The 16,785-nt window shown below is 44.1% G+C and overlaps 1 long non-coding RNA gene and 1 pseudogene across 2 annotated transcripts in view; both read right to left on the minus strand.

The window, feature by feature from the left end:
* Nucleotides 1-3,165, minus strand: part of LOC138840057 (uncharacterized) — a 75,304-nt gene extending 72,139 nt beyond the window's left edge. For both annotated transcript variants that reach the window (XR_011376036.1, XR_011376035.1), the window contains exon 1: nucleotides 3,116-3,165. This is a non-coding gene — a long non-coding RNA (uncharacterized lncRNA). The remainder of the gene's footprint in view (nucleotides 1-3,115) is intronic.
* Nucleotides 3,166-5,437: 2,272 nt separating this feature from the next.
* Nucleotides 5,438-6,721, minus strand: LOC138839356 (E3 ubiquitin-protein ligase ARIH2 pseudogene; annotated as a pseudogene).
* Between the last annotated feature and the right edge of the window lie 10,064 nt (nucleotides 6,722-16,785).

Below are 16,785 nucleotides of genomic sequence, written 5' to 3' on the forward strand. Positions count from 1 at the left end.
TCTTCAGCTCAAGGCGAGCGCTCTACCACTTGAGCTACAGTGCCACTTCCGGTTTTCTGGTGGTTTATTGGAGATAGGAGTCTCATGGTCTCTCCTGCCCGGGCTGGCTTTGAACCGCGATCCTCAGATCTCAGTCTCCTGAGTAGCTAGGATTACAGGCGTGAGCCACCAGCGCCCGGCTAAGATCTTAGTTTCTTAAGTTCAATGTTTAGGCATTTACTACCTGGATGCAATTACTATGTAAAACAGTATTTTTGTTTTTATTATTTTGCTTATTCTGAAAGTACATACTTTTATCTCCTTTAGGTGGATCAGGATATCTTTGGCTTGGAAACTACATCACAAAAGCATTCAAATAATCCTTGTTTCATTTAAAAATACCTTACTGTTAATTACAAATATGATGCTTATTCATAAAACAGTAACAAAATCTATGTCTTTACAATCCTGTGTCAATGATAATTGACGGGCACAGCAGATAGGAGACTTGATAAAAGGTATTACACAGCAAAGGACACAGTTACTAAACTAGAAAGAGTCAACAGACTGGGAGACAATCTTTACCAGCAATAAATCCAATAAAGGCCTAATAGCCAAAATACAAGGAGCTAGAAAATTACCCTCTCCCCCCCCCCTCAGGTAAGCAAAGGAGTGAAGGAGAGAATTCTCAGAAGAAGAGGTGAGAATAGCAAACACACACAAATGCTCATCATCTCTGGCCATAAAGGAAATGCAAATTAAAACAACTCTGACATTCCATCTCACCCCAGTTAAGACTGGACAACCTCATGAATTTGAACAACCAATGTTAGTGGGGATGTAGGTGAATAAAGTGTTAGGATCCTTCCCGGCCATCCCAGGGCACTACATGGAGGCAGGCATGCACAGGAGAAAAAGGTTTATAAGATTTATTAGACGGGCCATATGTTTCCTGGGAGAGCGAGCATATAGCATCTGCCCCTATTCAGGTGGTAGCTTTGGGGCTAGTAGCAAGGTCCTGCACGGATAAGTCTAGATAAAGAGAGTGAGTGGTGAGCTAGCTATATGGTGGGAACTCTAGGGCAGGGAGGAGCTCAGGTCTGGGTGAAGCTGAGGACAGTAGGCGGGGAAAGTACTAACAAGGAACTCTATTGTGGTGCTGGTGGGAATGTAAACTAGTACAACCACTCAGGGCAGAAGTCTGTGTGAGCTTATTCATACCTAGTTTGGGTTAGCAGCTATCACCCTGGGTCATCCACAAGCCAGGCATGGCCAGTTTTCCATTCCCACTGGCCCCAGCGGGGTCAGCAACGTAGTCTGGATGGCCAGTCCCCGTCACACACAGGTCCTAGTGTATAGTTGCAAGATGCCAGCTATAGAATGTATTATCACTGCTATAGGATGTGTTCCCTGGCTGCCAGCTAGCTATAGAATGTCCTGCCCTGGCTGTCTGATATCTGCGGTGTCCAGCTGTGACTACAGAGATTTCCTGCCAGCCCCTTCTTCTGTCTTCAGACTACTGACACTGTATCTCTCATATGTGGAAGCTAGATCTAAAATACACTGAAGCATGATAAATTACACAGGACTCTAGGCATTCACACGCCGTGAGATCAAAGGAGGATATTTTTAGGGGAGGAACACAAAGGTGCAATGCATATGGAAACGAGATTGGTTATTATTATTATTATTACTATTATTATTTTTGCCAGGTCTGGGTTCTGCCCCTGAACTCAGGGCCTGGGTTCTGCCCCTGAGTCTCCCTCTGCTCAAAGCTAGCACTCTACCACTTGAGCCACAGCACCACTTCTGGCTTTTTCCAAGTAGTTTATTGTAGGTAAGAGTCTCATGGACTTTCTTGCCTGGGCTGGCTTTGAACCATGATCCTTGGATCTCAGCCTCCTGAGTAGCTAGTATTACAGGTGTGAGCCACTGGAGCCTGGCTAAGAGGTTTTTTCCTTCGCTTTTTTTTGTTTCAGTCTTTCTTGTTCAATAATATGCCTTTGGGAAGGTTATGGGAGACACAGAAATAGAGGGACAAAAGGTGAACAAATGCAGCAGTGGTACTAGACACTATTTGGAATGTGAACTATACAACTTGTGGGCGAGGATGGAAGGGAAAAACCAGGAGACAGGAGGGAAGGGGTGACAGTGTCCAAAAAATGTACTCTTTACTTGACTATTTAACTGTAATCCCTCTGTACCTCACCTTTATAATAACAATAAAACATTAAATACATTTATATAAACACAAATATATATATAAGATATATGATATATAATACATTTTATAGATAACGTTTATATATATGTGTATATATGTATATATATTCCCTAAAATATATTTTTATATATATAATTATATATATATATATATAATATATTTATATATTCCTTAAAAGGGATGCCCAAATGTAATGGCCAATCTTGGAGACCATGAGTCCAAGAGGTAAAAATGTAACACTAAGCATGATTAAGAGCACAGATAGGCCCTTTCCAATGCATAACTTTAAATCACATCCCCTACCTTTATCATATAAATTCCCCTGGTATGAAATAGCTGTCGCTCTCCGTTTGAGAGCACCCACACTCTGTTAGAGTGCAGCTCTCCTTTTCTGCTTGTGTTTGCTGCTTGTTTGCTTGTCTGCTCGCTTACTTACTCAATAAAGCTCTGCCAAGTTTTCTTACCATTATGACTTGCTCAGCAATTCTTATTCTGCGATCTAAGTCAAGGACCGTAAGTGAAGAGGCTCTGCTTTTCGAGGGAAACTTTGCAAACCCTTATGTGCACCCAATGACAAAAACGTGCTCCAAAAACAAAACTCAGAGATTGAAATATTACCGACAGTCTACGGCCATACCACCCTGTACGCGCCGGATCTCGTCTGAAATATTATCGACACGTACAGGTTGATCATACATGAATTTTCATCATACAGGAGAATCCAGAAAGAGACTTTATGTAATCACTTAATCTCAATAAAAATTTATAAAAAAATCAGAATTTGATAGAAATTCTGCATGCATATGTTGGAAAACTCAATAAATTTGCCAATACTAGATCCACAGACTTTAAATAAAGTACTAGATATACTACAAAGAACTAGATATACTATAAAGTACTAGATATACATACCTCTTTGTGTCTCCGGCCACTGCTGGAAGACGCCGATGCCACGTCTGCGCATCTGCAGCACACTGTCGAAAAGAACGTATAGCATTAGGCGACCGCAAAGCAGTCCGTTGTGGTGGTCGTGAAGCGGAAGTCACCTACATTACCTGTTACCAAATGCGCACCGGACACAGTCAACAGTGAAGAGCTGCACGATTGTCCCATGGCTGGATAATCTTTATTTATTCTAGGGTATTCGGATATTTATAACATCATTCCAATGCCATACGAAATTATCAATATACGCAGATGGCCTTTTGCAGTTGAAGAAAAAGAAGCATGCAAGAAACATACATAAACGTACGTGTCTGTTCATTCCTGTATCAAACTATTCCATGAGCCTCCTGTAAATAATAATTAATAGAGAATATGTTCTGAAAGCTGAACAAACACATCTTTAAAAGGAACACGTATCCTGGAAACGCAAATATTTAGGAGAATGACTACTCTTGGCACAAAGTATTTATCTCAAAGATAAATGTCATATATATGATACAGTTATACATGGAATAGATTTGAATATATACACTGCGTATTATATATCATATAAATATATGACAGTTATATAAAGCTCTCTCATCTATATGAATGCATTCTTTATCTCAAGTTTACAACTGTCTTAATATATGATGCAAGGGGTATGTGAATATATTGAAGGGATGACAAAGACCAAGATGCACTGTATACATAAATGGCAAAAAGTTAAATACATTACCTAAAATTAAGAAAAATGAAGAAAAGTTGGGGTAGGAGTGGTGGGTGAGAATGGTGAAAGGGGTGACATTCATCAAGAGGCACTGTATTGAATGCTGTGAGTAATGCATGACTCTCCATTGTCAGAAATTAAGAGACATGCTAGAGATACAAGACAATTCATCAAGGGAATTTACTTTGTGGAAGAGCAATGTCATTACTCCACTCAGAGCTAGGCAGGCACACCATAAAGGGTAGCTTTCATCCCAGTCCAAACTGTCCTTCCTCCTGGTGAAGGAGTTATTCTCATAGTCTAACTGCAGTTGATTACCAGGGTTAGAAAGGGGGCCATTCCTTAATTTCTGTCAAAGGTTTACCTACCTTTCCTCCTCCTCCTCCTCCTCCTCCTCCTCCTCCTCCTCCTCCTCCTTCTCCTCCTCCTCCTCCTCCTCCTCCTCCTCCTCCTCCTCCTCCTCCTCCTCCTCCTCTTCCTCCACCACCACCACCACCTCTTGCTCCTCCTCCTCCTCCTCCTCCCCCTCTCTCTCCCCCCCTCTTTCTTTCTTCACCATGGTTAGCTGAGAGTGAAATGGCTGGAGTAGGTTGATGAAGTCCATGGAAAGCACCTACTAACATTCCTTTTAACTCTGATGATAAAGATTTCTCTTTTTGCCAGGCACTGGTTGCTCACGGCTGTAATTTTAGCTATTGAGGTTGAAATCTGAGGATTGTGGTTTGAACCTAGCCAAGGCAGAAAAGTCTGTGATACTCTTACCTCCAATAAACTACTCAGAAAAAGCCAGAAGTGGTGCTGTGACTCAATTGGTAGAGTGCTAGCCTTGAGCACAAAAAGACTCAGGCCCTGACTTCAAGCCCCAGGATCAGAAAAAAGAAACAATTCCCCCCCCCAAACAAACAAAAAACCCTACCCATGTCCCTTTGTAACAACCAACACATTTGGTCATTACAATTTGTTATATTAACTCCTTCAACCTAAGAATTGTCTTAGTAACATGGCTAGCTGTTCAAAAGTACCACAGATATTTGAGCTTAGCTTACCTCACTTAACATGATTCATTCTAGGTCTATCCAGCAGTGAGTACCACTTCTGTATTTGTTCACTCTTTGTCCCTTCATTTCTGTGCTCCTCTTATCCTCCTAAAGACAGATAAATGAACAAGTAAGACAAAGTAAAATGAAAAACAGCAACAAAGGCAAAAACCTTGTTTCCGTTCTGGACTTCATTTTGATAAATACCATTTTATATGATCATATGCATGTAGCCATTGATCCTGGGTCTTGAAATTAGGGCCTGGGAAATCATCCAAGGAGGATGTAAAAGTCCTGGGGGGGCGGGGGGGCTGGGAAGAGGCAAAGTCAACATGGCCTCGACCCTGGTAGAAACTAAAAGCAAAAAAAGATGAGAAAACAAAAGTGACTAAAAGAGGTGTGGTTGCCAGTGTCTCTCAGGAGTTGGGGGCCCTGGCTGTCTTCTTTCCTGGGGCTGTGAAAGGCAGAGCCTGCAGCATGCAGTAATGTTGGCTGGGAGACCTCACACCTACATCTTGCTCACCCCGGCAGGTCATGCCCAGCTTAGGTATCATAAAAATCCTTCAGCTGGGTTCTCCTCCACTGCTCTGCTATGAGCATCTGGTTCTCCAGGTCCACTCTGTCATAGTTGTCCACACGCTCCACTTTCCATGACAGGTTTTTGATCTCAGCTTCCAGCTGAGCCTGCTGGTATTCGAACAGCTTCTTCCTGGGGCCAGATTCCATGTAGTATGCATATGAGTAGGTGTGCTGCAGGGTGTATTGGCACTTGACCAAGAGCTTGGCAGCATTCTGTAGGTACTGCCAGTCGATCCAAGTTCCCAGATTGTTCATGACCCTTTCCTGAATCTTCTCATGAATCCGCTGATATGTCTGTGCCTCTAGTTGCAAGCTTTTATTATGGTTTTCCCACCTCTCAAAATAGAACAAGTACTTCTTGATGGCTTCCCTGGCCTGGGCTTGCTGGCTCTGGTTGACAATGTCAGGATTCTCCTTGTAATGACTGCACTCATAGTACTCACTGCCATGTGTCTTCCAGTCCTGTAGACACATCCAGCAGAAGTCATGTTTACATTTGGAGCATTGCATGTGATTGCAGCCCTCACACTTGGGACAATCCTTAGTGTGAGCACTGATGTACTTTGCTGTTTCTGAGTCATCTGCACACTTTGTGAGCCATTTGTGGATGGTAGCACAGTCTGTGGGGGTGTGATACATCTGACGACACTTGAAACAGATGACCTCGTTGCACTGATTACACTGCACTCGACGAGCTCTAGGTTCCTGTACCTGAATGACCAGGGGGCAGTCTGCACCAGGCACAGCTGGAGTTGGTTGTGACTCTCCACATAGTCCCTGAATAGGTAGCACCTGTATTTGTCTCTCAATTCTTCATTGGGAAGTAATGGAAACACAGTCTTCTGGTGTATGGAGGGGACAATCCTGAGCCATACAAGAGACTACTACACCCATGCCATCATTGACAAGTACTGAGCAGTGCTGCTCCCAGCAGCTGCAGCAAAACTGGTGCTGACAAGTCAGAGAGAGGAGGTTTTCCTTTGTACAAACTGCATATACACTGTGCAGTGGTGAGGGGGATGGGCTGCAGGGACATGTTTTGACAGGCTAGGCAGTTGAGCAGAATTGGACTTGAATCTGTCCAATATCCCTGAGACTTGCCAGTGGAAATTAACTAATATAAGTTTTGCAACTGAATGAGATACCTTTAGTACAGAGGCTAAGCTGGTCATGTGTTCATTGAGGGCACCCTCAGACTCCTTATAAGTTAAGCAGTTGAACTGGTACTCCTCAGGATCAAAGGCATCAGCTCCCTGTTGCTTCACATCGCTGACTACTCCCACATAATAGTCCTTTATGTCCCCAGGGTCCTTGTCCTCTTCTTCCTCCTCACAATTTGGATCATAATCCTCTTCATTGCTGTCAGAACCTTGACTATTCATGTCCAGCCAGGTTGCTGATCAGAAAAGCAGGTGCTTTTTTCCCCTTTCCCCAATCTCTACTGCTTTCTCAAATTCATTAGTATTGTTGTTGTTTTGTTGTTGTTGCTTTTCTGTCTTCTGTTATCTTTGAAGTTCTTCCAATCAGCCGTCAGCCAAATAGCCTGTCATATGATTTCTATTGGGAGCTGCGGCCCCCAGGCTGCACAGCCCCAGTGAACCACACCAAGGTGAGCAACTGAAGTCAGATGGGGTGGGGGGTTGTGAACCGGGGAGGGGTAGGAAGTGTGGGGAAGGGCAGGGAAGGGTTACGGTGGAGGCCGCTTGGCCGGGCCCCCCCCCCAGGGCCTGGGAGCTGTTCCTGTTTTTTTTGTTTTTGTTTTTGTTTGTTTTTTGTTTTGCTTAAGCTTAGTACTTTATCACTTTGAGCCACAGCTCCACTTCCAGTTTTCTAGTGGTTCTTTGTCCAGGTTGGCTTTGAGCTGAGATCATTAGATCTCAGGTTCCTGAGTCACTAGGATTACAGGCATGAGCCACTAATGCTTGGGCCAGCAATGTATTTTTTTGATAGTGTATATTGGAATTTCTATAAAGTGAGTTTGGTATGGACTGATGGGGTGTGGGACATAGCTCAGGAACAAGGATGCTGCGCTGTTAGGAAACCATGTGTCAGGTCAGGGAACGAAGCAGAGAGACAGAGGCCACAACAGGATTTGGACCACGCTCTGCCCTCTTCCTGCACCTATCTTCCCTCATTTCCTAACTTTCTCCTTCTTTCCCTCTTTTCTTCCCCTTCCTCTCCTCTCTCCCTTTTCTCCTCTGCCCTCCTCTTTTCTCACATGTCTCTGTGTACCACATTCTTTACCGTAATTTGCCTTGTGGTTGAATTAAAATCGTTATCATTTGCTTAGTGGTTGGGTTGATTGATCTGCTGTTTCTGTGAGAATGCTGACCTTGAACCACAGCCCTGGAAGAAATCCGCTGTGCTCTTTTTAGACACAGATCAGAGCCAACCGTGCTCTGGCCACGGAGAGCACGGAGTGACCCCTGTAGTAGGGTCCCGTGTGTATTTCCACCCTTTGCCCTGCTGTGGGCCACATGGCCACACGACTCAAAGTCCTTTTTCTTGGGAACTCAGGGCTTCTCCCAGCTGTCCCCCAAACCTGAACCTACCTGGGTTCTGGAGGGCCTGGGCGATGTGGATGCAGTGATACAGCTGGCAAGGAGGGGTCACACCTTGGAGAGCAGTAGGCAGCTTGCTTTCATTTCTTTACTCTCATGCCCTCTCTGGCACAGGTGTAACATACCCCTGCGCCAGTGGTCACATGGAAGCCTAGAGCAAAGGGGAAGGGAGTCTGGGGCTGTGCTCACAGGGAGAGAGAAGAACCAAGGCCAGAATGGGCCACTAAGCAGGGGTCTTGGGAGGGAACTGAGGAGCAGAATCTGGGCCAGGGTCATGTGAGCAGGTTTACCCTGGATCTGTCAGCGAAAGGTACGTGGAGTTCAGAAAGAAGAATCGTAAGCCTGAAAGAAACGAAGCTCTCCCTACTCTGCTTCCAGTCTGGGAATCTCCACATCATCTGGGGAGCCCAAGGCTCAGCTCTGTGAGCTGGGATCCCACCCTTAGAAGGTAGACAGAAGTCAGGAGAGGCCCGGTTCTCTGGAGATGCCCTGGTCCACAGCGTGGTGCAGGCCCAAGCTGCACAGGAGGGTTCTGAGTGAGTTGGGTACATGGCAGGACTCGTGGAAGGACCTTCCTGAAGCAATCTCAGGTCCCAAAGCCATTCAGCTCATCCCATTTCTCACTCAGAACCACTGTCCATGTACTGACCTCCTCAGCAGGGCTGCCAGCACTGTTTGTTTATTTATTTTGTCGGTCGTGGGGCCTGAACTCTGGGCCTGGGCGCTGTCCCTCAGCTCTTCAGCTCAAGGCTAGGGCTCTACCACTTGAGCCCCAGCGCCACTTCCGGTTTTCCACTTCCGGTTTTCTGGTGGTTTATTGGACATAGAGTTCCACGGTCTTTCCTGCCTGGGCTGGCTTGGAACCACGATCCTCAGATCTTAGCCTCTAGAATTACAGGCGTGAGCCACCGGCGCCCGGCTTGTTTTTTCTATTTTTTATTTTTCCTTTCAGGCCTTTTATTCTTGCATTCAAATTTTACAGCACATATTTTTTACAGGGTTTTATACATGTAACAATTGGGTAGTCATTGCTAGAAGAGGACATACACATGTGCTGATCGCCAAATATGATTTATATTACATTAAATTAAAATTATATTCTGTTGGAAATAAACAAGAAGGAATTCCAAGATCCTAGAGAAAATTATGGCTAAGGAAATAAAGAACTCAAAAAAGGAATCTACCTCCAAGAAACTAATTTAGTATAGTAAAATAGAATGAAGTGCCTTCTCTTAGGAAAAAGCTCATTAATAATAAGAAACAACGGGGATACCATACATCATTTCTTTGGAGATTAAAGTGCAAGCATATAAAATAATGCATAAAATAGTGCAATCCTAAGGTGCCATTCTTTTTTTTTAAATGACACATAGCCTAATCTCACATGTCCATTTTCTTTCAAAAATCCAACCAGCATTATTATTATTATTTTGGGGGGGGTCCAGTCGTGGGGCTTGAACTCTGGGCCTGGGCGCTGTCCCTCAGCTCTTCAGCTCAAGGCTAGCGCTCTACCACTTGAGACACAGTGCCACTTCTGGCTTTTTTCTTTTTCCTTATGTGGTGCTGAGGAATCGAACCCAGGGCCTCATGCATGCAAGGCAAGTGCTCTACCACTGAGCCACCCCCCCTCCAGCCTCCAGCATTATTTTTTGAAGAGGACATTCCCTCCAACACAAACTTTGAGCTCTTTAGAAAAAAACAAAGGGGGGTGGATTCATGTATATGCTTTCTAATCAGTTCCATTGCTTTGGGCCTGTTTTTGTGCCAATACTGGCTTTATTTTTGCTATTCCTGGGACTTGAACTGAGGGCTTGGGCACTGTCCCTGAGCTTCTTTTCCTCAAGACTAGCACTCTACCACTTGAGCCACAGCGCCACTTCTGGCTTTTCTGTTTATGTGGTACTGAGGAATCAAACCCAGGGCTTCATGCATGCTAGGCAAGCACTCTACCACTGAGCCACATTTCCAGATCTACCAGGCTGTTTTTTTCTTTCTCTATGGTTATATAGTAAAATTTTGTTTTTCAATTTTGTATTTGGAAACTTCATATACATTTTAGGAATGATTTTTTTCTGTCTCTGAAGAAAGATATTGGGATCTTCATGTGTACTGCATTGAACTTGTAGATTGGTTTTGGCAATATGGCCATTTTCACTATATTAAATCTTCCAATCTACCAGCATGGGGGTTGTTCTGGGAAGGTCCTTTCCTATCCTCCAAATGCCAGGAGGGCCTACACTTCACCAAGACATTCCTGCCTGGGTGATGCCCTCCTAAGCAGACATCACAGTGCTGGGGATCCTCCCACACCCCTTCTTCTATCCCCACATCTGGGGCTGAAGCAAATGGAGGACCACTGCATTTCTCTGGGATATAACTTCTCACCTTTCAGTTGTGTTGTTTACATGTGTGATGTAGATCATAAAGTCTACCGTGGAGAAATGTTCCAGAATTGCTTCTACATGTTATTCAAGTGGACTTGTTTTCTTAGTTTTCCCAGATGGTCCCAAACTTCCAGGTAAGCACAGTTTAGCTTCTTCTCCCACTGATTGCCACAATTTCACTGGGGCATTTAAAGTTGAGTGTCATATACCAATGTGGGCCACTAGATGGAGGCAGAGATCCCGGCAGGATGCCTCACTGACCCTTCCAGGGCTGGGGCAACTTTCCCATAGGTCAAGTTTGTCCTGGTCCCAAGGGTGAAATTACGGCTCAGGACAAACCTGGTTCCCAAATGCCTTCCCTTCTCCTCTCTCACATACACATTTGAGGGAATAAAAGACGAAAAGCACTTCCTGCCTGCCCCAGAAACTTCTCCCTTTACAATTCTTTCCCCTTCTGCACCATACACGGTGGGCCATATAGGACAAGGGAGCTGTGGGTGAGTGCAGTCATCTCTGGCTATCCCTAAGTCCCCCAATCCTAATATCTCTCTTTCCTATATGGTAGAGGACTGGGCTCAGGTTGTGTAGCATTCCAGGAGTGCTAGAGCCTTTGAAGACATAGAGCACATCTAGTAGCTGTGTGTCTTTGAGCTAGTTACTTAGCCTCTGTGTGCCTAAATTCCCTCATAGGTACCATGGGGGTGGCAGCTGCACATGTGTCACGGGGTTATTTTGATCAGGTCTTGCTGTTTCCTAGGCTGGTCTTGAACTCCTCAGCACCCTAGTACTGGTATTACAGGTATAGACTACAGTGTTGCATAAATGAATTATTTCTAAAATGTTCATTATAATGCCCTTCAGATAATAAAGCACACTGCATTTGTCAACTATGCTAATTTTTCTCTTCTTCTTCTTCTTCCTCTTCTTCTTCTTCTCCTTCTCCTTCTCCTTCTCCTTCTTCTTCTTCTTTGTTGGTCTTGGGGCCTGCACTCTGGGCCTGGGCACTGTCCCTCAGCTCTTCAGCTCAAGGCTAGCACTCTACCACTTGAGCCACAGCACCACTTCCAGCTTTTTCTGCTTATGTGGTGCTGAGGACTTGAACCCAGGACCTCATGCACGCAAGGCAAGCGCTCTACCACTGAGCCATCTTCCCAGCCTATGCTAAATTTTCATGTTGGACCTTGATAGTAAATTATCAATATGTACTCTTTCTTGCCATTTCCTATTTAGAGATCCTGTGTGGCTTGTGTCTCTGTCTTCATAAATGTATCAGGAGTCACTAAATGTTCATTAGAACCAGCTTTCCACAAAGATTAGATATTGGTAGTGTTATTATGCTCTGGGATGAGCTGAGAGCTCACCATACATTTCTGAAATCTTAATGTTCTCTGGAAATGTATGGGAGAAAACAGAATCATATTCCTCCACTCACAGGCAGAAACCTGTACTCTCTTGTTGAAATGTTTGGTATTGGGAGCATGGGCTCTAGGGCCATTCAGTTAATGCTACTGTGAGGTCAGTAATCATGCTTCAACAAGGAGATTCTTCTGCTTCTGAAGTATAACTGGCCATGGACGTTGAGGTTCCTGCAATGCAGAATTGCGCATCAAATTCAGCTTACTACAAAATTTCCTCCCTCCATGTGTCCTCCATTTTCTCCCTTCTGTTTTAATAAAAGTGACATACAATTCATATATCATCATGTTCACCACTTTAGATGACAGACAATGAGATTTATTGTGTTCATCAAGTTTTACGAAAATAACTACTGGAAGCTGGGTACTGGTAGCTCACACCTGTAATCCTAGCTACTCAAGAGGTTGAGACTGAGGATCACAGTTCAAAGCCCGCCAGGGCATGAAAGTCTATGAGACTCTTATCTCCAATAAACCACTCAGAAAAATGGAAGTGGCGCTGTAGCTCAAGTGGTAGAGTGCTTGCCCTGAGCTGAAGAGCTGAGGGACAGCGCCCAGGCCCAGAGTTCAAGCCCCACGACCAACAAAAATAACCAACCTCCCCCAAAACAACAACAACAACAATAACAACAAACCCACTGGGGCTGGGAAGGTAGCTTAGTAGTAGAATGCTCGCCTAGTAGGCACAAAGCCCTGGGTTCGATTCCTCAGTACCACATGCACAGAAAAGGCTACAAGTAGAGCTGTGGCTCAAGTGGTAATGTGCTAGCCTTGAGCAGAAGAAGCTCAGGGACAGCACCCAAGCCCTGAGTTCAAGGCCCCCCCCCCAAAAAAAAAAACTCCAAAACAACCCCACTAATTAGAGAATGTTTTCATCACTCTTCCCCCCCCCCCACTCCCGCAAAAGAATGTCCACAGTGGTCAAACAGACCTCACTTAGTAAACAATGACTATCTTTCCCCTCATTATTTTATTCTATGTATGTACCTATGTATGTACGTACGTACGTATGGATGTATGTATGTATGTATTTCTTTATTGTGTTAGTCCTAGGGCTTGAACATAGGGCCTAGGATCTGTCTTGAAGCTTTTTTTTTGCTCAAGGCTGGAGCTATACCACATGAGCCTCAGAACCATTTCTAGCTTTTTAGTGGTCAATTGGAGATAAGTATCTCATTGGCTAGGCACTGATGGCTCACACCTGTAATCATTACCACATAGTAGGCTGAGATCTGAGGATTGCAGTTCAAAGCCAGCCTTGGCAGGAATGCAGTGAGACTGTCATCTCCAAGTAACTACAAAATAAAAAGCCAAAAGTGGAGCTGTGGTTCAAGTGGTAGAGCAGCAGCCTTGAACTAAGAAGCTCAGTGACAGCCTCTCGCCAGCATGGGCACATGCGTACACACACACACACACACAAACACAAACACACACACGCACATGAGAGAGAGAGAGAGAGACAGACAGACAGACAGACAGACAGACAGACAGACAGACAGACAGACAGACAGACAGACAGAGACAGACAGAGACAGAGACAGAGACAGAGGCACACAGAGAGAGACAGAGAGACAGAGACAGGGAGAGGGAGAGAGGAGTCTCATGGACTTTCCTGCCCCAGGTAGGCCTTCTGAGTAGTTAGGATTACAGGGGTGAGCCATTGGCTCCTGCCATCATTCCCTACCATCAAGCCACTTTTTTCCTTTCATTCTTTTGCAGAATAGAATGTCTTTATCATTTCTGGGGTTGCACAGCATGTACAGCAGTGTCCAAAAGATGCTAACAAACAGCTTTGCTGGGAGTTACCCTTTGACTCCTAGGACTCATGGCAGTTATTTAATCTAACCCAAATTCTTCCACTTCACCATTGGGACTAAACATCCATTAAATTGTGGCTTTGTACTGGGATCTTCATCTGGGTCATAGACATTACAGAATGAGTCCAGGTACAATATGGAAAATTTGAATTTTACAAACTAGTAGCTTTTATATACCATATCCTCTTTCTTTTCATTACAGGGGTAAAAAGAGAATTGAAGCCCTTACTGTGTACACGGGAATGGTTTGATACATTTATGTATTGCATAATGATTAAATCCAAGTATTTAGCATATGCATTATGTCAAGCATGCACCATGTTTTATGTAGCATGAACATTCCAAAATTCTCTTCTAATTATTTTGAAGTGTACAATGTAATATTGCTAACTATAGTCATCTTACTGTATAGTAGACCGACAGAACTTATTCCTCTTATTTAATTGTAATATTACTTTCTCACAACTGTTGACCAATATTTCTCCCACCACCTTGCCTGTAGTAACTACTACTCATTTCTTTACTTCTATGAGATCAGCTTGTTAAGATTCTGTAAGTTAGTAAGATCAAATAGTATTTGTCTTTCTGTGTCTGGTTTATTTCACATAACATCTTTCAGGCTCATTTATGTTGCTGCACGGGACAGGATTCCATGGCTAAATAGTATTCCATGGTGTATTTATACCACATTTTATTTGTCTACTCATCTACAGTAAAATTTGGATTTATAAGTTCATGCCTAAGCCCTGTCATCTTTCTAAAGAGTTTCACAGATGTGGACATTTTTTTTCTGTTCCCTTGGATAGAACTGAGAAATTTCAAAATGATTCCTACATTTTATTTATCTATTTATTTTTGCCAGTCCCTGGGGCTTGAACTCAGGGCCTGGGCACTGTCCCTGAGCTTCTTTTCCTCAAGACTAGCACTCTACCACTTGAGCCACAGTACCATTCTGGCTTTTTCTGTTTATGTGTTACTGAGGAATCGAACCCAGGGCTTCATGTATGCTAGGCAAGCACTCTAGAACTAAGCCATATTCCCCAATTTCTACATTTTCAATTGTGTTACTGAGCCTATATATATGTGTGTATGTGTATATATACATCTAGTCATACACACACATACTCAGAAAAAGCATCTTGGATAAAACCATTTGAGTTCAACTCTTACCTCTTTCACTTGTTTTTATTTTAATTTTTAATTGTCATGAAAATGATTTAGTTTTTTTAGTGTTATTATAAAGGATTTACAGAGGGGTTACATTATGTAATGTTTCACTTGTTAATTGTATAATTGTACTGTGTCTAAAGACAACTAAAACATAGGAAAGTACAAATAAGTCACGGGGATTTTTTTTTTTTTGTCGGTTGTGGGGCTTGAACTCTGGGCCTGGGCGCTGTCCCTCAGCTCTTCAGCTCAAGGCGAGCGCTCTACCACTTGAGCTACAGCGCCACTTCCGGTTTTCTGGTGGTTTATTGGAGATAGGAGTCTCACGGTCTCTCCTGCCCGGGCTGGCTTTGAACAGCGATCCTCAGATCTCAGCCTCCTGAGTAGCTAGGATTACAGGCGTGAGCCACCAGCGCCCCGCTGGGATTTTTTTTTTTTTGTAAAATGGCAAAGATCTATCTAAGATCTATCATTTTCTTTTCTTTTTCTTTCTTTCTTCCTTTTCTTTCTTCCTTTTCTTTCGTTCTTTCTTTCTTTCTTTTTTTGGTCAGTCGTGGGGCCTGCACTCTGAGCCTGGGAGCTGCCCCTCAGCTCTTCAGTTCAAGGCTAAAGCTCTACCACTAGATCCATAGTGCCACTTCTGACTTTTTGTTTCCTGCTTAGGAGGAATCGAACCCAGGGCCTCATGCATGCGAAGCAAGCACTCTACCACTGAGCCACCTTCCCAGCCTAGATCTATCATTTTCAAGAATTGTAATTCATTTGCTGGGTGCCAGTGGCTCACGCTTCTAATCCTAGCTACTCAGGAGGCTGAGATCTGAGGATTGCAGTTCAAAGCCAGCCTGGGCAGGGAAGCCTATGAGACTCTTATCTTCAATAAACCACTCAGAAAACCAGAAGTGGCGCTGTGGCTCAGCTGGTAGAGTGTTGCCTTGAGCTGAAGAGCTGAGGGACAGCGCCCAGGTCCAGAGTTCAAGCCCCATGACAGACCCCCCTCCCCCAAAAAATGTTTATCAAGGGGTTGTGGATTTAGCTCAGTGGAAGAGCACTTGTCTGGAAATTGCAAGATCCCGAGTTTGGTCCTCAGCTTTGAAAAAAAAAGCTACTCTTTATCAAGTACTTACTGTACACAAGATTCTGTGTTCTGTGCAGAGTCATGATTTTTTTTTTTTTTTGTCAGCCGTGGGGGTTGAATTCTGGGCCTGGGCACTGTCCCTCAGCTCTTCAGCTCAAGGCTAGCACTCTGCCACTTGAGCCACAGTGCCACTTCTGGCTTTTTCTGCTTATGTGGTGCTGAGGAATCGAATCCAGGGCCTCATGCATGCAAGGCAAGCACTCTATCACTGGGCCACCTTCCCAGGCCAGTCATGAATTTTTTTTAATGTGACAGTCCTGGCTCTTGAACTCAGGGCCTGGGTACTGTCTTTGAGCTTTTTTTTTTTTTTTCTTATTAAGGCTAGTGCTCTACCACTTGGACCACAGCTCCACTTCTTGCTTTCTGGTGGTTCATTGGAGATAAGAGTCACGTGGACTTTTCTCCCTGGGCTGGCTTTGAACTGCGAACCTCAGATCTCAGCTTCCTAAGTAGTTAGGATGAAATGTGGGAGTCATCAGCACTCTGTGGATCATGATTATCGACAGACTCAAACAGGTAGTGAAGCTAAGAAAGATGGCGATAACTGTGGCAGTTGGTAATAGTGTGGGTTGAGAAACCTCAGAGTGACTGTTGATGGTTGGCTGGGGAGAAGGTTGTCCATCTAGGTCTTAGCCTGCATTGCTTTTGCTTGAGTCACGTTTACCTGTATCACTCATTGTGGAAGAATACCTGCCATAGGGACTTGACCTTAAGCTGCTCCAAACAAATATTTTCCCCCTGGTTTCCATGGAGATGTTTGCAGTGAAGCCAGCACAGGTCTTGTACATGGCTGTGATGGGAAACTCTGTTAGCATTATGTCTGTGACCAATTC

This window comes from Dipodomys merriami, unplaced genomic scaffold, assembly GCF_024711535.1.
Source record: "Dipodomys merriami isolate MVZ:Mamm:240054 unplaced genomic scaffold, mDipMer1.0.p SCAF_3, whole genome shotgun sequence".
Classification (NCBI taxonomy): Eukaryota; Metazoa; Chordata; class Mammalia; order Rodentia; family Heteromyidae; genus Dipodomys; species Dipodomys merriami.